Consider the following 13,650-nt stretch of genomic DNA (forward strand, 5'->3'; position numbering starts at 1 on the left):
TACTTTTTATATCTTATTTGTTATTCTGATCTAACCTATATTACTTTAGTTTATCCTTTTACCTAGGTACTTAAGTTTAATCCAAATAACGTTCATTCGTTTTTAAAGTGAAACTTTTATTACATCGTCTCAAACTTTTTGGTCTGTGTAGCGCATGTCGCGTGTATGCAGCCGACCGTCACGCGACATGCGCTACAGTCTACACAAAGCAGTGTTCGGAACCGTTCGAACAGTTTCACTTTTACCGTTTTCATAAAACCACACAACATTTTTTTTTTCGTGAAAGAGTAACAAACATAACTACTAAGTATAACATATATAACATAACGAAAGTTTGTGAGGATAGTCATGTAGGTAACATGACTATCCTCAAAAACTTTCGCATTAATAATGGGTACCACTTACTAACTAGATATATATAGGTATATAGTGTTTTAGATATTATAGAATGAACAGAACTAACTGTACAATAGCAATGTTAGATTGCTTGTGTAAATAATAATATAATTGAGTTTGACATGCAACAATCAACCTGAATATGCGCTTTCGCTATGAACTATGAACCAATACATAAAATAATACCTACACTAGTTATTATACTGATACAACTATATAATATGAGTTATTAAATATATACAACACACCTAGTACACTATTATATTTGATATAGAACCACATTTGACTTAGGTATATATAAGTACTTATAAATAGTACTATTTAGTTTATTTTCTACATTAACGAATAAAACTGGGGGTAGTTTTACAAAACAACTTTTCGGATTACCGTCAAGACATGAAGTAGATAAGTAGTATGTTTTGTATTGATGTTACGCGATAGTTGTAGGTACATTTAGGAAGGAAATAAAGGAAAGGAAAGGAAAGCGGACGGATTTTAAACGGATTTAAACCGCGATTTATTCTGTTGTTAAACCTTAGTTTCAGATATTTAAGTGTGATTGTCACAAGCAAAATAAAGAAATGCTACACCTTGATTTCCTTTAAAATCCGTTAGAAAGTTTAATCTGTGACCACGCTTTCTGTAATGTAGCAATATGATGGTTTAAATAATATGATATTAATAAATTCATTGTTTTTTAAACGAGTTGAAAAATTATACGTCAACTTTTTTACGACGACGACGCCAAAGTTCTTGCTAATTTATTTCTGATTAGGTATATTACCTACGCATTTTAAACTAAATGCATAGACATATATTGAATACCAAAACTATATTAATTTATTTATAATATTCTACTCACACCGCTCGTCCATTTATATAATTTGATACCCATTTCACTGTGACAAGTGTCAGTTAGGCTTAATGGTGACGCATTTCTCCTATACGAATTGAGTTTACACTTTACAATTCTGACGTACTGTAGCTTTTAATTATGATAATTAATTACTATGGACATTTGAAGGGTAGTCCATTGAAAAGTTACATTTGGGGTTGCATTTTTTAGAGGACGCAATTTTATTTTTTTGATGAGTAGGGGGTCAGTGTGAAGCTATCACCAAGTTTGTGGGGTCGCCACCCTTGACCACGACCGCCATCTTGAAAATAGCGGTTGATATGGTTTTTACTAGGGTTGTAACGGAACTCCGCCTCCGCCTCCGTTACTGCGGAACTTCCGCAAAGAATTTAACCTCCGCCTCCGCATCCGCCTCCGCAAAATTTATGCGGAGTCATATCGGAAGTTCATTTACGATCACAAACAACGCGCAAGGAGCGACGCTAGGCGACGCGGCCGCTCGGCTGCGTGTTTTCTAGTGAAATGGTCGAGAGTTTGCTAATTGCTTAAGCCGCTGCCGCGGGAACATCGGGAACGGGAAATTATATAATTTAACAAATCATCATAGTGATGCATTTATATATTTTGACATAAATTCTTGTACAAAATCTTTTTGTTTGACAAAGAATACAGTGTATCTGCCATCTAGATATAAGAGAGAACTTGCTATGTTAATAGCATATAAAATTATTAACCAGTCTGATACATGTTCAGTAGCAGACCATCGATCTACTATAATTTTATGTAGTAGTAATTATATACACCAACCTAGGTTAAGTGTTGATAGACAAACTAGCCCTAAGCTAGATTTAAACTAGTATGTAAGACAACAGCTAAGCAGCCTTTTTCCATTGTACATCAAAATATTCAAGGCTTGGCTAGCAAATTATTAGAAATAGAATTATTTTTAAATCATAATAGTATAAAAATATTTTGTGTAACAGAACATTGGCTTAAACAATGTCAGTTGTTATTAAATATTGATAATTATAAATTAAAAAGTATATACTATAGGGCACATGCTATTCATGGAGGTTCTCTTATTTTTGTACACAATAGTGTTAAATGCAAAGAACGAACTGACATTGTAAGTCTTTCTGTAGAACGCACCATTGAACTGTCCTGTGTTGAGCTTGAGCGTTATATTATTGTTTGCGTATACAGACCTCCTTCCAGTGACTATAATATGTTTGAGACAGTCATGGAAGAAACATTACAGCGTTTAGGCAGGAGTAAAAAGAAGGTAATAGTATGTGGTGATTTTAATATTGATTTACTTTCACACACACAGACGGCAACACGAATAGTTAATTTGTTTCACTCATTTAATCTGTATAAAGTTTTTGATGAACCCACACGAATTACACCTACTTCTGCAACTTGTATTGATAATATATACTGTGATTGCAACTGTCTAGAAAAAAATATCCTCAATATACTGACTTCAGATCACTGTGGCCAGAAAGTAGTTTTGGAATGGGATTGCATACCTAAGTTTAAAAGAATTAATGTTAGGCCTATAACTAAAAAAGGCATTGATAAATTTAGAGATAATATTAATAATAAACTGCCTAACCTGAATGATCAATCCTTTTATAATAATCCTTGTGAAATGTTTACAAATCTTTTTAATTTAGTTCATAATGAGTTTAAAGAAATATTTAAAGTTAAATCTTTAAGTATCACCAAGGATTTACCATTTAGTCAATGGGCAACACCTAGTATACACAGATGCAGGAACATTCTATATGAGTTATATGGCATGAAGCAATATAACAAAGACTTGTCATTCCATAATTATGTTAGAAATTATTCAAAAACTTTTAAAAAAGTTTGTTTCACTGCCAAGTGTCTATATGTCAGAGATAAAATACGTAACTCTGATAACAAAGTTAAAACAGTTTGGACAATTATTAATGGTGAAATGGGCAAAAGCCGGACAAATAGTACCATAAAACTTGTAAATGCTGGCAGGGTCATTGACAAAAGTGCTGATGTTGCGCTTGCTTTTGAAGATTTCTTTCGTAGTGTCCCTGTTAGTATTACTAAAAAATTAAATTCATCATCAGTGCTTGCGGAGTCCTATTTGAGGGACCATGTTGCGGAGTGTAATGTATTATTTGAATTGCGACATGTGACTGCAGATGAAATTGTTAAAACTTTTAAAACATTAAACTTAAAAAAAACATGTGATCTCTGGGGAATGTCTGTGAATTTAGTAAATAATATTATAGAAAACATTGCCAACCATTTAGCGTTTATATTTAATCAATGTTGTGACTGTGGTATATTCCCTGATTTATTAAAGTTTAGTAAAGTTATTCCTTTATTCAAAAGCGGTGACCAAGAAGACTGTAATAACTATAGGCCTATTTCTATTTTACCAACTTTGAGCAAAGTCTTCGAGAAATTGATTTTAAACCAATTATGTAGTCATTTTGTTTCAAATGGTTTACTGCACGCCAAACAGTTTGGTTTTACAAGGGGGCGCTCTACCACTGATGCTGGAATAGCTCTTTTGTCACATATATATAAAGCATGGGAAAATTCAAAGAATGCTTTGGGGATATTCTGCGACCTTTCTAAGGCTTTCGACTGTGTAGAACATTCCACTCTATTACGGAAACTAAATTTTTATGGTATCAAAGGTTTATCTCAGGACCTCATAGCTTCATATCTTCAGAACAGGGTACAGACCGTTGTTGTTAATGGAGAGAAATCTTGCGGTGCGCCGATTAACATTGGTGTTCCGCAGGGATCTATCTTAGGACCGTTTTTGTTCTTAGTGTATATTAATGACCTACCTTATTATTTGCAGGATATGTGTGAAATAGTACTGTTTGCAGATGATACCTCATTAATATTTAATGTGGATAGATATGACACAAATGTTGACGAAGTAAACTCTGCTCTTTTACGCATATCTAATTGGTTTAATGCTAATAATTTATTATTGAATGCAAAAAAAACAAATTGTGTAGAGTTTATCCTTCCAAATGTAAAAAAGGTCAAAAGGGATATCATTTTAAACGGGGAGGTATTATACCCTGTCGAGTCTACTGTTTTTCTTGGTTTGACACTAGATGAGAAGCTACAATGGGGGACCCATGTTGCCACCACCGCTGCTAAGCTCAGCTCAGCTGCATATGCAGTTCGAAGAATAAGGCATCTCACCGATGAAGATACGGCTAGATTGGTTTATTTTAGTTACTTTCATAGCATTATGTCCTATGGAATTCTACTATGGGGCAGGGCTGCAGATATAGAAACTATATTTATATTACAGAAAAGAGCCATACGCTCTATATATAATTTACGTGCTCGGGACTCACTAAGAGATCTCTTTAAGAATATTGGTATCCTCACTGTACCATCACAGTATATATTTAATAATGTTTTACATGTACACAAAAACGCGGACTTACACACAAAAGTAGGAGATAGACACTGTTATGGCACAAGGAATAGAAATAAAATTGAAATGCCATTTTATAGGTTAGCTAAAGTTAAAAATTCATTTATGGGCCAAGGTATACGTTTTTACAATAGAATTCCTCATAGTATTAAAGAGTTTAGTAGTGTTAAATTTAAAACTTATTTAAAAAATGTATTAGTTAAGAGAGCCTACTACAGCATTAAGGAATATATGGAAGATGAAAATCCATGGAGGGTTGTCGCGTAAGAATAACAGGACAGTTCTTTGGCATATTATGATAATATATAATATTATGTAGTTAGATGTAAGTAACATGTAATGTAAAATTATATTGTATATGGACATGACTTTAAAAGAGCAACTATGGAGTTTCTTGCCGGTTCTTCTCCATAGATACTGCTTTCCGAATCGGTGGTAAATTTAAAGAATGTAATGACGATTCAAAAGTGCTTCTGGAAGAAGTCTAATTGAATAAATAAATGTTTGAGTTTGAGTTTGAACACGGCCAAGCGGGTGGTGGGAGTGTGAGTGAATGAATAACAGGAATCAACTTGTCAAAGCGTTCGGTACCGCGTAGTTGCAATTGAGCCGTGATTGTTTTAAGTAATTTTGTGCGTAATTATTAGGTATTGTTATTTAAATAACGTGATGAAGCCGAAAACTAGTGAAATTTGGCAGTACTTTGTAGAAGTAGACGATAATTATAAATTTTCCCAACAAATTTCACCTCCGCCTCCGCCTCCGTTAACCTCCGCATCCGCGGAGGCGAACCTCTTCACCTCCGCATCCGCCTCCGCCTCCGCTAAGTAGGCCTCCGTTACAACCCTAGTTTTTACGATATATCTCTTAAACTATTTATTTGATAAAAAAAATTTGTTAACATTATTTGTTGCAAATTAAATTCTCTACAACTTTGGTCTTGCAACTTTTTATCGTAGAACTATAAGCGAAAATGTTCAGAAATTAGAGATGTTTATATTTTTCAATAAACCTTTTTTTTATAATTTTACGAAGAAATGATATCAGACCATTTTTGTAGAATGTTTTTTTGAACAACAACTTCAACTTGTTTTTTGGAACAACTTTTATGAACAACATTTTTTCATTACGTCAATAACTAAGGTTTTACAGCGCTCTGAAGTGAATACTATTTTTCATTACCTACTCTTAACTATACATATGTTGGCTATTGGCTCTTTTCCCATACTCCAGAACAATAGAAGCACACTGCAGAACATTTCAGCCCTGCTAACTGGAGGTATTATTTATCTTATTAGGTGGAATTTGTGATTATAATAAAAGAGAGAACTTGAAAAGATAAATGACAGATATAATCGTAGTATGTAAATTGTAGTGTGTGCGTGTAATTGTGAAAATTGGATTGTGTGTACATTTAAATAATTTGATTAATTAAATTTCTATTTTAATTTTTGCACACCCAATCGATGGGTAGAATTTATTAGCCACATAATATTGTAATTAAAACATCTATAATTTGTAAGTACATTCTTGCAAATAAATATAATTTGAATTTGAATTTGATGATGCTTGTCTCTACGTACGTTGGGCTTGCATCTCAATTTTGTATGACGTTCATTTAGAATTTAGAATTTAGATAATAATAGTTATCTATTGAATTTAATCTAATACACCGCGTCCACTTTCATAAAAATTTAGCATTGTTTATTACTTGGAGTGGGACACTTGATTAAAAAAAGTAAGATATTAATTGAAACCATTTTTGCATTTTTCGGTAACTTAGAGCCGGCGTCAACTTTTATCACATTTTTTTCCACCCTTGTAAGTCCGAACATTGGAGTATAATCCATACTAATATTATAAATGCGAAAGTAACTCTGTCTGTCTGTCTGTTACTCAATCACGCCTGAACTACTGAACCAATTTGAATGAAATTTGGTATAGATATATTTTGATACCCGAGAAAGGACATAGGATAGGTTTTATCCCGGAAATCCTACGGGAACGGGTTTTTCTCTGATAACGCGGGCGAAGCCGCGGGCGGAAAGCTAGTAAATACTAAAACCTTTACCTTTACACTAGCCATGTCAAACTAATTTAGACCTTAAACAAAGAACAACAATATTCATTTTCCAATAATTCCTTTAACACAATATGCTTTAAAGAGGAACAACAGTGTACAATTGAATTCATTACAATATTACAATATCAACGAACAGAAGCCACGGCAAGGAAAATGATTTATATGAAACATTTTCCTGAATGCGTTTCTCATAAATGTATTGTGGTTATGCAATTGTATTCAATAACGGTGTAAATTTTATCTGATCGTATATTATTGTGTTAAATTTATTTAGGAATTGGTAAAGTAGTGAAAATTTAAAGATATCGATATCCTATCCTATCCTACTAATCCTATTAATATTATAAATGCGAAAGTTTGTGAGGATGGATGTGTGTGTGTATGTTTGTTACTCTTTCACGCAAATACTACTGAACCGATTACATAGTTTAAAATCTAAGCTTTTTTATATTATTTTAAAAGTTTCAAAACATTTAATATTCAAACACACTACAAATAATATTAAAATTTTACCTTTTGCTATAGGTAAGCAAAATCTGTTCAACACTCGTCTGCTTTTGTATAAGTTTTAAAAAATACGGTTCAAATATTTGATCACAGAACGTGCACCGATAGCTTAAAAAATATGATATTTGAAAGTGTATTGTAAACGCGTTTCACATAGCGGTTGTATTTTTATTTTTTAAACGAATTTTACACTTTAATTTTGACTTTTGTGGTGAAGCGAAACCTATGTGGCCGCCATTATACACTAAACCACCTTTTCTCTTAACTACGGGCACCTTAGATCATTAAGTAATGATCTAAGACGGGCACAGATGCTTGATTATTGAATAAGTAAACTCAGAAGTATATGGTACTAACCGACTAGCTGAGCTCCGCGGTTTTACCCTTAGCGTGATGATATTATATAGCCTATAGCCTTCCTCGATAAATGGGCTATCTAACACCGAAATAATTTTTCAAATCCGTCCAGTTCCTGAGATAAGCGCGTTCAAATAAACAAACTTTTCAGAAAATTCAAGATGACAGTTCATGTTAAAATCTATGATTTTTTTCCCTTTCAGAGTCAGAGCAGTGTGCTAGTATCCAATAAAAATAAAGAATGGAAATAATCTTTTTTGGAAACCTCATTTATTACACGCTATCGGAACAGGAGTGAACTTTTGGTAATATTTATATCTGTCCAAATAAGTGACAAGGGTACTTGGACATTTTTGAAAGATTCCGCATTTATTCTTATTGTATAGTATGTATATTATCTTAATATATATAAATCTCGTGTCACAATGTTTGTCCTCAATGGACTCCTAAACCACTTAACCGATTATAGTAAAATTCGCACACCATGTGCAGTTCGATCCAACTTGAGAGATAGGATAGTTTAAACATGTAGGTACCACGGGTGAAGCCGGGGCGGACCGCTAGTAGTATATTATTTATTAATGTTGCACTTGTAGTGTACTGTGTAGCGTATCTTGTAAAATGTGATATTCTTCAGTTGGTGTAGATTTTGAGTAAAATTATGTACGATATAGGATAGTATGTTTTGATGATTGCATTTTTTTGTTATGACGTTGTATACCTATTACTGAGACAAGAATACTATTTGGAATTTTCAGTTAATGTGCCCATTAATAACGTAGTAGCTATTTAGTAATCTATGCCATTAATTACAGCTATGAAATTAATATACCCTAAAAATGCATAAGCATAATAAATTTTAAGTAGGTAAATTACGTAGTACCTAGATAAGCCAACCCTTCATAAGGTGCCTATTTCTCATAGACTGGGAATGAAATAAATCATGTTAACAATGAAAAGTTAAATCAATATATTTAACCAACAGCAACATCGAAATAACATAAGCGACAAGCGTACAATATCATGCACATTTTCTACACAGAATATTAGCGAAATTTATCGACGAATACCATCGGTTTATTCTATAAAGACACAATATTAAAACAAGCGCCAATAAATCATGTTGCATACGCTCTTAGCACCAATAATTTCCCTTGGGCATCCCATCTGACCAGTATATTCTGACCCCTGATAGCCCAGTAATCATACTAACTCCCCTTTGTTAGGAATAAACCACGGGTCTTGTTAAATTGGCTGCCTTAAGTGCTTTATACGTGTGAACGGCTATAAGTTTTTGTTTTTATAAACTTTTGTACTTGATAAAGATGTTTTCTTCATATTTATGAGCGGGGAATTGTTATTTAATACGCGACGGGGAGAATTTTTAACGGAAAATGTTTGTTAAATTTCGAGGAGCTATTTAAGTTGTTTATCTTTATGAAAAAGCGAAAACGTGGTCTAGGTTACAAGCTAAGATGCTTTTTTGACGTAATTAAGTGTTATTAATAAATTATTTAACTTGTTAATGTTTCTGTTGTCTGGGAGAGATCGCTTTTAACGAAAAGACCGCCCTCTGTACATTTTAAGGCATCTATTGTTTCTGTTACCTCGTTTCATTCAATTTATGATGCTTACCGCCCGCGGCTTCGCCTGCTTTGTCTAAAAACTAATAAATTATATACTAAAACCTTCCTCTTGAATCACTCGTTTTATTAAAAAAAACCGTATCAAAATCCGTTGCGTAGTTTTAAAGATTTAAGCATACATAGGGATATAGGGACAGGGACAGAGAAAGCGACTTTGTTTTATACTATGTAGTGATAACAAAGTATTTTTCATTCATTCATTTCAGTATCTAGTAAGTTTTATATTCCAGTGTAGGTAGTTTTAAAAAACTCTTAAAAAGGAATTGCTTACCTCTTTCTTCTATCCAACTATAAAGCAAATTGCGCTTTAAACAGTAGACCATAAAGTTAAAATTTGCAATAAATCAAACCCTCATTATAATTAGATGTCCGACCGCGTTAATGTAACAAGCAGAAACAAGATAGCTAATTAGTAAGAACTAAGAATACAGGCCATTCCCGCAACGCATTAATTATTACAGGACTAGCAAATTGCGTTTTCATTATAGTACTGCTTTGGGAAGTAAATATGGTAGGTCGATTTAGAATTTAGCGTTTAGAAATTATGTTTTTATCTATTTTTGTCGTGTATTATTCTATTAATGGATGAAGAAATTAGCTTGATATTAGGCAATCAGCAGTTATTTATCCTTGTTGAATAAAAAAAACCATGTTTTTGCAAAATTTTGTAAAATAATAGAATTATATTGAAATGAAATAAAAACAAAAGACCCGACTGATAACTTAAGTAGCCTATGTCACGACCACATTATTATATTCTGGTGAATACAATACCACAAAATCGGTCAATACATCAAAATCGTTCCAGTGGCTTGGGCTATAGGGGGTGCCAAAGAAATAAAATGTATAAAAAGTAAAAACATACACTCGAAAAAGATAACCCTCTTGCCCAGTCGGCTAAAAGTAAGATAGTAAAAAGAAACGAAGTTAACAAAGCTAATAATCAACCTTTGAATAAGAAACAAAAGCTCTGTTTACGTTTTCACACCTACACGTTGAAAATAATTAAAATGAATTTCAGTATGAAGAAAAATAGAACTGAATGGAAATTTATTTTGAAAATAAAATTAGCAGGGACTGCACTGAATATAAAAATAGTAGAAAGTTTAAATCAATACTAATAGGTATTGTAAAGCTGAATAGTTTGTCTGTTTGTTTGTTTGGTAGAACTCACTAATATCGGGAGCTACGGGTCCGATTTTCCTTTCAGGTTAGATAGCACATTCTTATCAAGGAAGGTTATATTATGTCATCACAATAGAGCAATGCAGGTAAAACCGCGGGGCACAGTTTACTAGCTGAATATAACATAAATTCGACAAGAAACGCCACAGGCATTACTTGTATTAATAAATTTCAATATCATTCTTGGAAATTTCGTACACAATATATCATGTCAGCTTTCTCGATAAACTTTGAAATAAAAATGAGTTTTCCATTACCGTAAATACCCAATACGATATACATTGTCGATATTTTATTGTGTGGAAAACAAAACTTTGTAATCTTCTAGAGTATTCGAATCAAGGTTAGGTATATGGAATGTTGAATTGTGTGTGTTTGTTTACGTAATATACTCGCCTCTTGTAGTGTAGGTAATCTTATGTGGTAGTAAATACAATTTTAATGTTGTGGTAAAGTAAATTAAATAAATGAGATTTACCTATACTAATATTATAAAGCTGAATCCAATTTTAAAAAAAAAATCTTTAAAATATACCTAACTAGCGACCCGCCCCGGCTTCGCACGGGTGCAATGCTGATACTAAATACACTACAGAAAAACTTTTAACGTTGTATATAAAAACATAGCGGCCCGGCCGGCCGGTACCGCCGCAAACGGTACGTCCCGCAATTTTTAAATCTGTAATATCTTCGAAAATATTCACTTAAAACATACGGTGTAAAGGACCATATAGATCTATATTAAATGAACAATGTATTCAAGGTATTTAATTGGTTAAGGATTAATGCTGTAGTGGTTAAAATCGCTTCGAAAATTAGCCATTATTTGTCGTAAAAAGTAAATGACAAAAAAAAGTTATTGTGGGTTATCCATAATAGATAGACATATGCCATCGCGGACTTTTCTGTAGACCTTTTCAATGTGTACAATACTTTACATTATTTTGATAAAACTCGTAGGGTTCAGCCTGCGTTTGCAATGTAAGCGGAAAAAATTTAATTATTTACGACATCACATTAGAAACCTCAAAAATAACAGTACTTCTCCACTATTTAATGGATGTTATTATACATATAAACCTTCCTCTTGAATCACTCTATCTATTAAAAAAAACCGCATCAAAATCCGTTGCGTAGTTTCAAAGATTTAAGCGTACCAAGGGACATAGGGACATAGGGACATAGGGAAATAGGGACAGAGAATGCGACTTAAATAAATAAATAAATAAAATAAAATAACATGTTTTTTTAATAATCACTGGTCAATCAATTCCTTATGTTTAACTTTCCACTACAAAACATTCAAAAAATCGATGGAAATGGCCGCATTATTATTTCGAAGCCTTACCGATTTTGAACAGCAGTTTTAAACATTTTCAACGTTCGAGCCAAACCTACACTTGACCCACAAGATAATTGTCATACAATCGTCACAATTAAATTCCAATATGTCCGGAATTTCCCACGTAAAAGCGAACATGTTGCGATTGTGACCTAAATATGTCATCCGCCGACACTGGCTTTAATTTTTAAATTCAATTTTTTAGCTGCTGTAATCAATTTGCCGTTATGAATGATAAAAGCGTTTGAATACTAAATGTTAGAGGGTAGCACTAAAATAAAAAGAACTATGTATTGCGTGTCATAGTTTGATATCTATACTATCTATATGTACGATTACCTAATCGTACAGACAATAGGTACATGTTCCCGGAATGCAATGCGTCGATGGTGCATATTTTATTATATTGTATTAATTATTATTTTAAGTTTTAACACACAGTTCAGTTCGCATTCGGACTCCGTACCGGGCGGAGCTTCACCATCTCATCCCATTACAGTTAAAAATAAATATATCTCTTTATCCCAATCTCATATCTTATCTTTTACCCCAAAACTCCCCCTAACACTATACTAATATTATAAAGAGGAAAGGTTTGTAATTATGTATGTATGTATGTATGGTTTTCACGCATAAACTACTGGACCGATTTTGATGAAATTTGGCACAGACAATCTTTAGGCCCTGAGAAAGAACATAGGCTACCGTTTATTGCGAAATATGTACCACGGGCGAACATGACGAACGTTTTTAAGCTATGGGGTATATGCATTCCCTTCAGTTTCATTTATCTCTATTTTCTTTATGAAATAGTAGATACTAAATTGCTGTTCTACTACATAACATAATACATGTTACAGTAAAAAAATCAGGCAAATTAAGCACCCATAAAAGTACATGAAAATTGTCTATTCCCACTTAAAAAAGGTACTAAACACGTATCCGATTTGACTTTAAAAAGCGATCCCGAAAGTATAAAACGTGTGGACACCCTAAAAATAAACAGATCAGGCTGTAAACACGATAATAAAACCGCTGGCTGTATCCGAATACGATCAGCGGCTCATGAATAAATTTACAAGAGTTTTCCGACTGATAACGCGCTGTAATGTCTTTGGCTGACAATAGGATGACTATGATTATGGGAAAAAATGGGACTTTCTCTCTTTTTGAAGGAATGCAGATTAGAAATTTGCTGGTGCAGTTAGATATGTGCCGTTTATAAGTTTTAATACAAGGCGAAACTAAAGTGAAAAGATTTTAGTCGTCACGTCGTATGTAATAGTCGTTTGTACGCTAAAATTAATAATTTTAATAAACCTATATTACAACGAAAAAACTATACGTATCAAAGTGTGACATGTTCTATTATATACGTATTTAATGAAAGTTTAATTCTACAAATTTAACATTATTCTGAAATTTTAACATTAAAATATTTTTCTTTGACTGCCTTTGTTCAGCGAACCAAACGTAGTCTTGGCCTCTACAAGAGTTAATTTTCATCATGCGGTACTTAATGAATAACATTTTTAATTTTTATACGATGTGTTAAATATTTAAGCAGAAACCTCAAGTAAATAATATTATCTAGTGTTATATTAGTAATTTTAATTACTTATTTATTTTAATAATTAAAATGTATTTAAAAACCCATTTTAATCGTTGTAAAAACCTACGCTAAGCTTTTTGTTTCTGTAATGAATAAATTCATAAAGTATGTAACCAATTCTTAAAATTTTATAAGCCTGCAGTAGTCTGATTCCCCAGTGACATGCGTTATATATTATTTATTTATTTTCAAACCGAGTTGTTGTGGTACAT

General features: G+C 32.7%; 1 protein-coding gene across 1 annotated transcript in view; it reads left to right on the top strand.

The window, feature by feature from the left end:
- Window positions 1–13,650, top strand: part of LOC149478494 (cell adhesion molecule Dscam2-like) — a 107,070-nt gene that overhangs the window by 566 nt on the left and 92,854 nt on the right. The window lies entirely within an intron of this gene.

Source organism: Colias philodice, chromosome 22 (genome assembly GCF_061535455.1).
Source record: "Colias philodice isolate Cphi_HAF_F1 chromosome 22, ilColPhil1 Martin Lab GWU primary, whole genome shotgun sequence".
NCBI classification, from domain to species: Eukaryota; Metazoa; Arthropoda; class Insecta; order Lepidoptera; family Pieridae; genus Colias; species Colias philodice.